The sequence below is a fragment of the Nylanderia fulva genome, unplaced genomic scaffold (assembly GCF_048542155.1).
Source record: "Nylanderia fulva isolate GAGA-0341 unplaced genomic scaffold, ASM4854215v1 Scaffold1013, whole genome shotgun sequence".
Lineage (NCBI taxonomy): Eukaryota > Metazoa > Arthropoda > Insecta > Hymenoptera > Formicidae > Nylanderia > Nylanderia fulva.
In genome coordinates this window covers 11203-24261 of record NW_028189208.1, presented here as the reverse complement: position 1 = coordinate 24261, position 13059 = coordinate 11203, and the positions used below count along the sequence as shown (strand labels likewise).

General features: G+C 48.3%; 1 non-coding gene and 2 pseudogenes across 1 annotated transcript; all 3 read left to right on the top strand.

The window, feature by feature from the left end:
• Positions 1 to 973: 973 nt before the first annotated feature.
• On the top strand, positions 974 to 1702 carry LOC146725172 (small subunit ribosomal RNA; annotated as a pseudogene; the record flags this gene model as incomplete).
• Positions 1703 to 2510: 808 nt separating this feature from the next.
• LOC146725171 (5.8S ribosomal RNA) lies at positions 2511 to 2665 on the top strand. The gene has a single exon (XR_014925006.1). It is a non-coding gene; the product is annotated as a 5.8S ribosomal RNA (ribosomal RNA).
• A 6016-nt stretch (positions 2666 to 8681) lies between these two features.
• Positions 8682 to 11015, top strand: LOC146725170 (large subunit ribosomal RNA; annotated as a pseudogene).
• The last annotated feature ends 2044 nt before the right edge of the window (positions 11016 to 13059 follow it).

The following is a 13059-nucleotide window of genomic DNA, read 5'->3' as shown; positions in this document are numbered from 1 at the left end:
CCTTCCAATGCACAAACATTCGTCCGTCACTACAGAGCACATTTCTTATTGCACTCGTAACTTCTAATATCACATTTCCGCAGGTTGCATCTTTCTTCGCATTCCTACTCACAACACGCCCACGTTCCATAAATACTCTCTCATCCACTCGCCCTTTCAAGCTCCTCTCATACATTTCTCTCATTAACACTTCACTCGCCATATCATTCGGCACATCGTACAAGATGATCTTTGGGCCTATCTTGCGAGGCAGCTCAATCTTTAGGCCAGCATTCTTAAACTGACCACACTCTCTTATTCTTTTCAACTTACTCTCGCTCATCGTCTTAATCGCTACACCTCCATTCCTCACTTTCCTCACCGCTTTCACACGCACATTCAGTGACTTGCTCACATGCTTCATCGTTCTCTCCTTTACTTCCTCACTTGTCACACTTGCACTTGCATCATCCGCTCTCACTATTACCGCATAACTCTACTCTTTCGTTTTCACTCGTTTTCACATTCACTTCCTGTACCTTTTCAATCACGCTCTTTTCAACATTTTTCGCACTCACGCTCGCATAGCTCATTCCACTTCCGCCGTAGGCTAAATCCCGACTCGCTCGACGCATACACTCATCCAGTTTCCCCTGTATTCTCTCATTTTTGCACAACATTTTCATCATCTGTTCCTCATATTCTCCCACAATGTCTAGTATTTTCTCATTCGCACTCTTTGAAATTTTGTTTGTCTCCGTAAACAGGAATTTACGGAGTCTCGCACCAATTACTCTCATACACGCTATCTCACTCACATCCGCAACGCTCTCATTCTCTCCCTCATTCATTAATCAAGAACAAAAGTTAGAGGTTCGAAGGCGATCAGATACCGCCCTAGTTCTAACCATAAACGATGCCAGCTAGCGATCCGCCGAAGTTCCTCCGATGACTCGGCGGGCAGCTTCCGGGAAACCAAAGCTTTTGGGTTCCGGGGGAAGTATGGTTGCAAAGCTGAAACTTAAAGGAAATGACGGAAGGGCACCACCAGGAGTGGAGCCTGCGGCTTAATTTGACTTAACACGGGAAACCTCACCAGGCCCAGACACCGGAAGGATTGACAGATTGATAGTTCTTTCTTGATTCGGTGGGTGATGGTGCATGGCCGTTCTTAGTTGGTGGAGCGATTTGTCTGGTTAATTCCGATAACGAACGAGACTCTAGCCTGCTAAATAGGCGTACCTTATGGTATCGCGAAGGCCCCCGGCTTCGGCTGGCGGGTTTTTACTACCAACGTACAAACAAATCTTCTTAGAGGGACAGGCGGCTTCTAGCCGCACGAGATTGAGCAATAACAGGTCTGTGATGCCCTTAGATGTTCTGGGCCGCACGCGCGCTACACTGAAGGAATCAGCGTGTGTTCCCTGGCCGAAAGGCCCGGGTAACCCGCTGAACCTCCTTCGTGCTAGGGATTGGGGCTTGCAATTGTTCCCCATGAACGAGGAATTCCCAGTAAGCGCAAGTCATAAGCTCGCGTTGATTACGTCCCTGCCCTTTGTACACACCGCCCGTCGCTACTACCGATTGAATGATTTAGTGAGGTCTTCGGACTGGTGCGCGGCAATGTCTCGGCATTGCCGATGTTGCCGGGAAGATGACCAAACTTGATCATTTAGAGGAAGTAAAAGTCGTAACAAGGTTTCCGTAGGTGAACCTGCGGAAGGATCATTAACGTTCCGGAGGTCCTGCTCTGCGTCGAGAGTCCTCTCTTTTGGGAGAGACGCGCGCTCGCAGCAGTCGGCGACTGAATGGACGCGCTGAAAAGGCGCTCTCAGAGAAAAAGAAAATAACGGATTTGACGGAATTTGTTGTTGTGTTTTGATATAACGACGGACGCCGTCGCGCCTCTCTGACCGAAAGTAGTCGGCAAGCAGAGCAGCGCGCCCGGCGGTGTTCGACGACGATTCGGAGCGAGACGCTTCGCGATCACGCTCGTGTGTGTGCCATTCTCCGGCCACACACACACAGAGCGTCGATTCGGCGTTGAGCGCGAACCGGTGGTAACCTATGCCCGCGCACGCGTGTGTGCAGCACCCACGACGTTCGTCGACGCGCGCCCTCCTTCGTTGTCGCGGGGCAGCGGTCAGCGTGCCGAGAACACACGGTGTGCGACCGCGAGTGCCGAGCGAGAGGACCCCCATATATTATTATAATATATATATAACACAGAGAAGGGATCGATGATATTTCGACCAATCTGTCAACTGTGTCGGTCCGACGGTTTCTTCAAAGAGCTTCCGCCCCTGCTCTCCCGTTGCGGGAGAGACGCTCCGAACGAGAAACACACAACTCTATCTTTGTGCCGTAGCCTTCCCTGGCGGGAGGCGGCGGTCCGCGCGCGTCCTCGGACGCGAGCGGACAGGCTGATCGAAGAGCCACCACGATTATTCTCTCTCTCTCGTCCGAGAGAAGAGACCACGATGGTTGAACGAGAAGCGCGTTTCTTCGCGAACGCAAAAATTTCGAACGATTACCCTGAACGGTGGATCACTTGGCTCGTGGGTCGATGAAGAACGCAGCTAGTTGCGCGTCAACTTGTGAACTGCAGGACACATGAACATCGACATTTCGAACGCACATTGCGGTCCACGGATACAATTCCCGGACCACGCCTGACTAAGGGTCGTTTTAGTACCCCTAAACTGCTTGCGCCCGAAAAGCGCGCACGGCCACGACGCGGGCGACCAGAGAATGGCGCGCGCGTCGCCTGTGCCGTGTGCAACGCTTACAATGGGCGTACGAGCGATCGTTGGACGTTCGCCCGAGGTGTCTGTGCCGCGCCGACCGGCCGCGGTGCAAATCCTGGCGTCGTCTGAAATGACACACCGAAATAATAATAATAATGAGGAGGAGAAGCGCACAAGCGTGTAAAACGTTGGCGAACGCGCGCCCAGAGAATGCTGCGCGAATTAAGAGGGGGAGCGTGTTTGTGTATCCAAGTCGTGTGTGTACGCGAGAGCCGAGGAGAAATGAGATGAGAGTAAGAGCGCGCGCGAAGGGAGCAACAAACGGCCAAAAAAAGGGTCAGGACGGTGAATGGCACCGCTTTCCCTAGAGCGGCGCGTGCGTCGTTGTCTCCCGAAAGTAGGTAGCGCTTGTCTCACCGTCTTGTAGCGACTTATAAATAAATTCACCAGATCTTTGAAAAAGTAATGTTTATTCATTGAAAGTATAAAGCGAAAGACCAAAAAGAATTAATATGTAACAAATAAATGAATGAATGTGTTGTTATGGAAATATTGATTTTTCTTAAAAACATTATGTATATTAATGAATTGAACTTATTACAAATGTATAAAGATGTAAAAAGTGTAAAAGTGCAGTGAAAAGTGTAAGGTGTAATAAAAGTGTAGAGTGTAAATGAAAGGTGTGGATGATGAATGCTACAGTACTCCCCCCCAAGTGACGATATTTGTTGCGAAATGAACTTTCTTCTTCTTTGGTGGATAGGTGCGTAAAGCTTTTCCAACAGTAGAAGAAGAAAAAGGATTTGAAGTAGCAGAAACAGGAGCTGAAGTAGCAGGAACAGGAGCTGAAGTAGCAGGAACAGGAGTTGAAATAGCAGGAACAGGAGTTGAAATAGCAGGAACAGGAGCTGAAGATCTGGTAGAAAGTTCAGTAGAATCTGAAGTTCTAGGAATGAAGGCTGGCTTGAGACGTTCTGTCGAAATATTGACAACTCTTCCTGAAACATTAACTGCAAATAAATGATCAGAGATACGTTTCTCAATAGGAACAGGGCCAGAATAAGGAGATTGTAGTGACTTCCTAACAGTATCTTCTCTAATCCAAACATGAGTACAATCAAAAAGATTCTTGTGAACAAAAGGTGATCTTTTGCAATGATGACTTGTAGGAGATGATCTGATATTCCTCATATGAATCCTGTGTTTTTCAAGAAAGATTTCAGGATCTGCAGGAAAATCTTCTTCAATGAAAAATTCTCCAGGAATACGAAGAGTGGATCCATAAAGAAGTTCTGCAGGTGAAGCTTTTAAATCTTCTTTGAAACACGAACGTAATCCCAAAAGAACTGAAGGTAAAGATTCTACCCAGTTGGTTGTTTCGTGGCACATAATCGCTGCTTTCAAAGTCCTATGCCATCTTTCCAGAATTCCATTTGAAGCAGGATGATAAGCAGAAGTTCTAATCTTTTGGCATCCAATTAGGTTTGTTAAAGCTTTGAATAAAGCTGCTTCAAACTGAGGACCTTGATCTGTTGTAATGCTGATAGGAGAACCAAAACGTGCTACCCAATGTGAATAAAATGTTGTAGAAATAGTTTCAGCAGAAATCTCAGAAATAGGAACAGCTTCAGGCCATCTGGAAAAACGATCAATCATAGTAAGACAATAACGGTAATTTTGACAAATAGGAAGTGGTCCAACAATGTCTAAATGCACATGCTGAAAGCGTTGATCAGAAATTGCAATCTTAATTGGATAATTCTTGATGTGTCTTGAAATCTTCGCACGTTGACATGGAAGACAAGTTCGAGTCCATTCCTTCACATCTTTCTTCAAAGAAGGCCAAATGAATTTCAGTAGTAATTGTTTAGATGTCAATCTGCCGCTGGGGTGAGCGAGTCCATGAACAACATCAAAAATTCTCTTGCGTAAGAGTTTAGGAACATATGGACGAATTAATTCCGAAGAGCAATCACAATAAATAGGTATGGTTGATCCTGAAAGAATAAGTTTCTTCAACAGAAGTGAAGAATTTGAAGAAAGTAAAACTTGAAGTTCTTCATCTTCTTTCTGATAATTAGCAAGTTCTTCTAAAGAAACTATAATAGGCATTGAAATAGATTCAATTCTTGACAGAGCATCAGCAACTGAATTCATTTTTCCAGAAATATAGGTAATATTTGTAGAGAATTGAGCAATAAAGTCCAATTGTCTGATCTGTCTTGGTGACGCTTTATCCAATTTCTGACGGAAAGCAAAAATCAAAGGTTTATGATCAGTTCTGATAATCAATTGTCTTCCTTCAACAAAATGCCTGAAATGTTTAATAGCCAAATAAATGCTAAGAAGTTCTCTATCATAAGTGCTATAATTTCTTTGAGCTTTGTCTAGTTTCTTTGAGAAAAATGCTATTGGTTTGATATCGTCGTCAATAGACTGTTCAAGTAATGCACCAACAGCAAAGTCAGAAGCATCACAAGTTAAAATAAGAGGAGCATGAGAAGCAGGATGAGAAAGGGTAGTAACTTGTAAAAGTTCTTCTTTACATGACTCGAAAGCTAATTCCGCTTCTTTAGTCCAAGAAATAATTCTTCTATCCCTCTTGCGACTGTCCTTTAAATATTCTGTTAACAGAGCTTGATGATTTGCAGCATCCTTGAGACAGCGACGATAATAATTGATAATTCCTAAGAATCTGCGTAATTCATGAAGTGTCTTAGGTTTAGGATAATCAATAATTGATTTCACTTTTTCGGATGTAGGTTTAACTCCTTGGTTAGAAACTAAGTAACCAAGAAAAGAAATCTCGCTTTGACCGAAAAGACATTTAGCGACATTGATTGTCATTCCAGCTTGTTGAAGACGATCAAAAATAATGCGTAAGTGAGCAATATGTTCTTTCTCATCTTTAGAAGCAATAAGAATGTCATCAAGATAACAAAAGGCAAAACTCAAATCATTAAGTAAAGAGTTCATGAGCCGTTGAAAAGTTTGGGCTGCGTTTCGTAAACCGAAAGGCATTACGACAAATTCAAAAAGCCCAAATGGAGTAGTGACAGCTGTTTTGTGAATATCTTCTTTAGCGACGGGTACTTGATAGTACGCTTTAACTAAGTCGATTTTAGAAAAGATATTCTTACCAAAAAGTGAAGAAAAAAAATCTTGAATATGAGGTAAGGGATAACGATCCGGGATAGTCACTGAATTGAGTGCACGATAATCACCACACAGTCTCCAAGAATTTTGTTCCTTTTTAGGTACCATATGTAGAGGGGCTGCCCAGGAGCTGCTTGAAGGCCTGCAAATTCCTTGCTCCATCATAGACTTGAATTCTTCCTTGGCACATTTAAGTTTCTCAGGAGTAAGTCTTCTGGGAGTCGAAAATTTAGGAGAACCTTCCGTAACGATATGATGTTCAACACCATGTGTTTTTACCGAGGAAATTGGAGAAAAACGGGTGAGTCCTGGAAATTCGGTTAAAAATTTGTGGTACACAGAATCAGGAGATGTGGTAAAAATTGACAAATGTGCAACTTCTTGAATTTTTCCAGTATTCATAAGACCGGTAACATTATCAATCAATTTCTTGTTTTTAATGTCAATTAGGAGATTAAAATGACAAAGGAAATTGGCGCCTAAAATAGGACGTTGAATATCCGCGACACAAAATTTCCATTTGAATTCTCTCCTTAAACCGAGGTTCAAAATTAAAGTTTTAGAACCGTAAGTATTAATTTGAGTACCATTTGCGGCAAAAAGTTTTAAATTAGTATGCCACGGCTTCAATAAAACCATTTTAGGTAACAACGATATATCAGCGCCCGTATCGACAAGAAAATTCAAATTTGAATGTCTGTCGAAAATAATGAGGCGATTGTTAGAAACACCGTCGTAAGCAGCCTCAGTCTTAAGCGGCGTTTTTAGTTTTCCTGTGAAGCCAAGAATGTTTTGGACATAGAACAAGGTAAAGTACATCGTTTAGCCTTATCACCAAACTTCTTATGGTAAAAACAAATTGATGTATCTTTAATATCTTTATTTGATTTGTCTTTGTTACGCGATAACGATCTAAATCTTCTATTCTCTCTAGACCGGCTTTTGGAACGATCTCGACGACGAGAAACTTCAAGAGCTTCGATTCTTCGTAGCAAATCCGCGAAATCCGAAGATTTATTACTTGTATTATTGGTAACTTCCGCGACTTGCAAACCGCCGTCCCGATCAGCAATTGTATCGGCTAATTCCGCAAGTTTAACAAGAGGAACATCCTCTACTACGGCTAAAGTCGTTTGAATTCTATGTGGTAAGCGTTGAAGCCAAATCATTTGCAAAACACTATCTGCTAAAGATCCTCCAGATAAATGACGAATTTCTCGAAGTAATTCCGAAGGCTTTTTATCATTAAGTTCAATTTCAGCTAATATTTGTCTCAAACGTTTTTCCTCTGAATCCGTAAAGCGATTTATTAATATTTTCTTTAAATAATTATATTTATCTGTTTCGGGTGGATTTTCAATGACTTCAGATATGTTTACTAAGGCTTGTTCATCAAGATGACGAATGACAGAACTATATTTAATATCATCTGATCGAATTCGATAAACCGTAAACTCACTTTCAATAGAAGCAAACCAGAGTTTAGGTTGTTTATGCCAGAAAGTCGGTAGTTTTAATAAACGAAACTCATTTGAGTGAATTTGTAACATAGGATCACTCACCTGATGTCCAGTTTGAGAAGGTAAAATATTAATATTTTCTGATCCAACCTGATTTGATCCGCTCGCCAAATCCATATCAATCTGTGTATCCGAACAGGGTCTAACTGGTGATCTATCGATTGGCATTTTCCTCTTGTTCCAGGAATCCGATAAAATGATTTGAGAATTTCCGTGAAGGACTAATCCGCCTCTGATGTTTCAAAGATCCGGAGAATGAATCTCTTAAAATCAGAATATCCAGCAATTCTTCCAAGCGATGATAATATTTCGCAGACTTCAAATACGACGATCACTTGGCACTTATTCCGCATCAGCCTTTAAAATGCGTCGGCTTTAATATCACGTCGGGTTTAATATCACGTCGGGGTCACCAAAAATGTAGCGACTTATAAATAAATTCACCAGATCTTTGATAAAGTAATGTTTATTCATTGAAAGTATAAAGCGAAAGAACAAAAAGAATTAATATGAAACAAATAAATGAATGAATGTGTTGTTATGGAAATATTGATTTTTCTTAAAAACATTATGTATATTAATGAATTGAAGTTATTACAAATGTATAAAGATGTAAAAAGTGTAAAAGTGCAGTGAAAAGTGTAAGGTGTAATAAAAGTGTAGAGTGTAAATGAAAGGTGTGGATGATGAATGCTACAGTCTCTCCTCTCCGTACATCACACAGACTGACCGGACTGCTCTCGCATTCTGTGCCGCGTCTCTCGGTGCGATAGCGCTCGCGCGTCTTATGCCGAGGCACCCTTGCCCGCACACATAACGGTATTACGGAGAAATATACGGCGCGTCGTCGTCCGGCGGAGAGAGCATTCGTAATCCTTTACCTCTTTACGGAGAAGGGTTTTGAATCGCGAGCCGACCGCGTGTCCGAGTCCACGAAATTTTCGTAAAGCGAAAAAAGGGGACCGGCGCGCCGCGTCGTGTACTCGTCGAATCGATTCCGCCCGAATTTCGTATATAAAAGAGAAGGGAGAGCCGAGAATCTCGAACCCCGCGATATATCGTCTCCATTACCACCAACGAGTGTGTGTGCGGTTAGCGCCCCGGCGATTTGCCTTCTCGCGTATTTCGTGTGCTGCCGCTGCTGCTTTCTCGTTTGACGCTCTCTCTCTCTCTCCCTCTTATAATATATATTATAGAGGAGAGACGACGATGAGCGACGCGGAGGAGGCAAACGGCTACGAAAACTCACTATGCGACGACCTCAGAGCAGGCGAGATTACCCGCTGAATTTAAGCATATTATTAAGCGGAGGAAAAGAAACTAACCAGGATTTCCTTAGTAGCGGCGAGCGAACAGGAAAGAGCCCAGCACCGAATCCCGCGGTTCCGCCGCAGGGAAATGTGGTGTTTGGGAGGATCCGCTTATCCCGAGGTGCCGCGTCGCGTCCAAGTCCATCTTGAATGAGGCCACTTACCCGTAGAGGGTGCCAGGCCCGTAGCGACCGGTGCGCGCCTCGGGAGGATCTCTCCTTAGAGTCGGGTTGCTTGAGAGTGCAGCTCTAAGTGGGTGGTAAACTCCATCTAAGGCTAAATACGACCACGAGACCGATAGCGAACAAGTACCGTAAGGGAAAGTTGAAAAGAACTTTGAAGAGAGAGTTCAAGAGTACGTGAAACCGTTCAGGGGTAAACCTAAGAAACCCAAAAGATCGAACGGGGAGATTCATCGTCAGCGGCGCTGGCTTCGCGTCGGTCGGCGATGTCCCGCGGAGTCCTTGCGGCTCGCGCGCGGGCACGCTACCGTGCGCCGATGTCCGGCGCTCGTCGTCGTGCACTTCTCCCCAAGTAGAACGTCGCGACCCGCTGGGTGTCGGTCTACGGCCCGGGTGCGGTGTCTGTCGCGTCGCCGGTAAAACGGCACGCTGACAAACCCTCGGTCGCCCGGCCGGCTGCTCGGCGGTACGCGCAAGGTATCAGGCCGCACTATTCACGGTGCGTCGAGACCGTCGCAAGCGCGCGCCACGGTACTCGGAGGTTACGGACTTCGCGCCGTCCCCGGTCCTGGCCCGCTGTTGGTTACAGTACGGTACACCTTCGACAGGCCTGCGAACGTCTCCCGCGGTCTCGCGGGAGACCGATACCGGTCGGCGACGCTACTGCTTTGGGTACTCTTAGGACCCGTCTTGAAACACGGACCAAGGAGTCTAACATGTACGCGAGTCATTGGGACTTGTCGCGAGACCTAAAGGCGTAATGAAAGTGAAGGTCGGCCCTGGCCGTCGACCTAGGGAGGATGGGCCGCGTCGCGATGCGGCCTCGCACTCCCGGGGCGTCTCGTTCTCATCGCGAGAAGAGGCGCACCCAGAGCGTACACGTTAGGACCCGAAAGATGGTGAACTATGCCTGGTCAGGACGAAGTCAGGGGAAACCCTGATGGAGGTCCGTAGCGATTCTGACGTGCAAATCGATCGTCGGAACTGGGTATAGGGGCGAAAGACTAATCGAACCATCTAGTAGCTGGTTCCCTCCGAAGTTTCCCTCAGGATAGCTGGCACTCGGCCGTTCCGCACGGAACGCGCGCGAGTCTCATCTGGTAAAGCGAATGATTAGAGGCCTTGGGGCCGAAACGACCTCAACCTATTCTCAAACTTTAAATGGGTGAGATCTCTGGCTTTCTTGAATTATGAAGCCACGAGCATCTTCGGATCAGAGTGCCAAGTGGGCCATTTTTGGTAAGCAGAACTGGCGCTGTGGGATGAACCAAACGCAGAGTTAAGGCGCCCAACTCGACGCTCATGGGACACCATGAAAGGCGTTGGTTGCTTAAGACAGCAGGACGGTGGCCATGGAAGTCGGAATCCGCTAAGGAGTGTGTAACAACTCACCTGCCGAAGCAACTAGCCCTGAAAATGGATGGCGCTGAAGCGTCGAGCCTATACTCTGCCGTCAGCGGCAAGTGGGGCGGCAACCGGGAGCGGGCGTTAGTCTTCTCTCGCGTCGTCACGAAGCCCTGACGAGTAGGAGGGTCGCGACGGTGAGCGCAGAAGGGTCTGGGCGCGAGCCTGCCTGGAGCCGCCGTCGGTGCAGATCTTGGTGGTAGTAGCAAATACTCCAGCGAGGCCCTGGAGGACTGACGTGGAGAAGGGTTTCGTGTGAACAGCCGTTGCACACGAGTCAGTCGATCCTAAGCCCTAGGAGAAATCTTATGTCAATGACGGCGTACAATATATTCGAGTGTCGAGAAATAATAATAAATATTATACGAAAGACACACGCCCGTCGGGCGAAAGGGAATCCGGTTCCTATTCCGGAACCCGGCAGCGGAACCGCATACAATTCGGGCCCTCGTAAGAGTGTTCGTCGGGGTAACCCAAAATGACCTGGAGACGCCGTCGGGAGATCCGGGAAGAGTTTTCTTTTCTGTATAAGCGTTCGAGTTCCCTGGAAACCTCTAGCAGGGAGATAGGGTTTGGAACGCGAAGAGCACCGCAGTTGCGGCGGTGTCCGGATCTTCCCCTCGGACCTTGAAAATCCAGGAGAGGGCCACGTGGAAGGTGTCGCGCCGGTTCGTACCCATATCCGCAGCAGGTCTCCAAGGTAAAGAGCCTCTAGTCGATAGAATAATGTAGGTAAGGGAAGTCGGCAAATTGGATCCGTAACTTCGGAATAAGGATTGGCTCTGAGGAGCGGGGCGTGTCGGGCTTGGTCGGGAAGCGGGTCTGGCTGACGTGCCGGGCCTGGGCGAGGTGAACGGTCGGCGTTCTCGCGCCGGTCCCGGGATCCGAGCTCGGTCCCGTGCCTTGGCCTCCCGCGGATCTTCCTTGCTGCGAGGCTTCCGTGGCGGCGCGAGCCGTCGTGGTCGTCCTCTTCGGCCGCCATTCAACGCTCAGCTCAGAACTGGCACGGACTAGGGGAATCCGACTGTCTAATTAAAACAAAGCATTGCGATGGCCCTCGCGGGTGTTGACGCAATGTGATTTCTGCCCAGTGCTCTGAATGTCAACGTGAAGAAATTCAAGCAAGCGCGGGTAAACGGCGGGAGTAACTATGACTCTCTTAAGGACTCCGTTCGGGCGACCGGCGGATCCATGTGCCATCCCCACCTCCTCGTGGTGAGAGTCGGGCAACGCTGGCGAAAATTTCGACCGGCGGCCAACGGGGCTCTGGCTTGGCGGGGCGCTTGCGCCTCGCTTGGGTTCGTGGGGTTGCCAGCCCCTCGAGCCGACATACGACAGGCACTTCAAAGGAAAAAGGATATTCTCTCCGGCGGCAGCCTCGGGCCGCCGGTCCTGTCGTGCATTCGTCCTCCTCTCCTGAACCCAGCCCTGGTCCTTCGCGACAGCCTCCCGCTGCGGCTCGTCGTCGACAACCGCCCTCGGCTGTCCCTGCCCTTGAGTCCCCGCATGCCTTGCCGTACCCGTGCCCTCATTGCAATCGCGCGTTCAGCACCAAGAACGGACTCGGTCTTCATCGCCGTCGGGCGCACGAGGCCATATACAACGAGGAAAATTAACGTCGAGAGGGTGAAGCGCCAGTGGAGCGCTGAAGAACAGCGCATGATGGCGAGGGAAGAGGCCTTGGCGGTTTATCGAGGCGTTCGGTTTATCAACCAACATCTGCTCACCGTTGTTCCGAACCGCTCCCTTGATGCTATCAAGGGTATGCGGAAAAACGGTGGGTACCGACGCCTTGTTGCCGCCGCTCTGGAGGATCTGTCCGCCACGTCGGGAGATAGTTCTTTTCTTTCCGCTGGTGGATCCAGTCCTTCGGCCTCCCCTCAAGCGTCAGCCATCTCTCCGCGTGGGTCACCAGGCTCGCCTTCCGCTTTCACCATCTTCTCCCGGCTGGGGCGATGCGTATGGCACATTTGCCGGCGCTATTCGAGCATTAGTCCCAGTCGTGGAAGCCATCCAGGGATGGAGTTCCCGCGTCCTGACTCAGATTGGGTTAGGAGTGCTGGATGGCCAGCGGAGTGTTGATGCCGTCGGCCCGTGGATCACTGGCGTATTCCCTCCGACTGTTTCTCGTTTGCGACCGCCTATGCGTCGCTTTGCTGCCAATCCGGGCAAGAAAGCGCGACGACGGGCGGAGTATGCGCGCGTGCAGCGCCTCTTCCGCTCGAACATGTCGCGTGTGGCCAAGGAGATCTTGGATGGGGCCGACCATGCAGGCGTGGTTCCGGATGTGCAGCGTATGTCTGCGCATTGGGGCCCGTTTGTTGCGCAGGCTTCCGTGCCTGTCGCTCCGGCTCCGCGAGTTCCATCAAAGCGTGAGCTGGGTGGCACGTGGGCACCGATCTCCTGCGAGGAGGTGGCAGCCATCAACTTGCCCCTCAACTCGGCTCCCGGATTGGACGGCATTAGCGTACGCTTATGGAGAGCGATGCCAGCGTCCATCAAAGCTCTCCTCTTCAACATCGTGCTGCATTGCGGAGGATTCCCAGTATCCATGCTGGTGAGTCGGACGGTGTTCATACCCAAGAGGGGCGAGTGTGCTCTTCCGGGCGATTTCCGTCCGATCTCCATTACCTCCGTGGCTGTGAGGCATCTGCATAAAATCTTGGCCCAGAGGCTTCGCGAGTCCAAGCTTGTAGATCTTCGGCAGCGCTGTTTCGACGATGGGTGCGGCGAAAATGTCGCCGTCCTTGCGTCCTTGCTA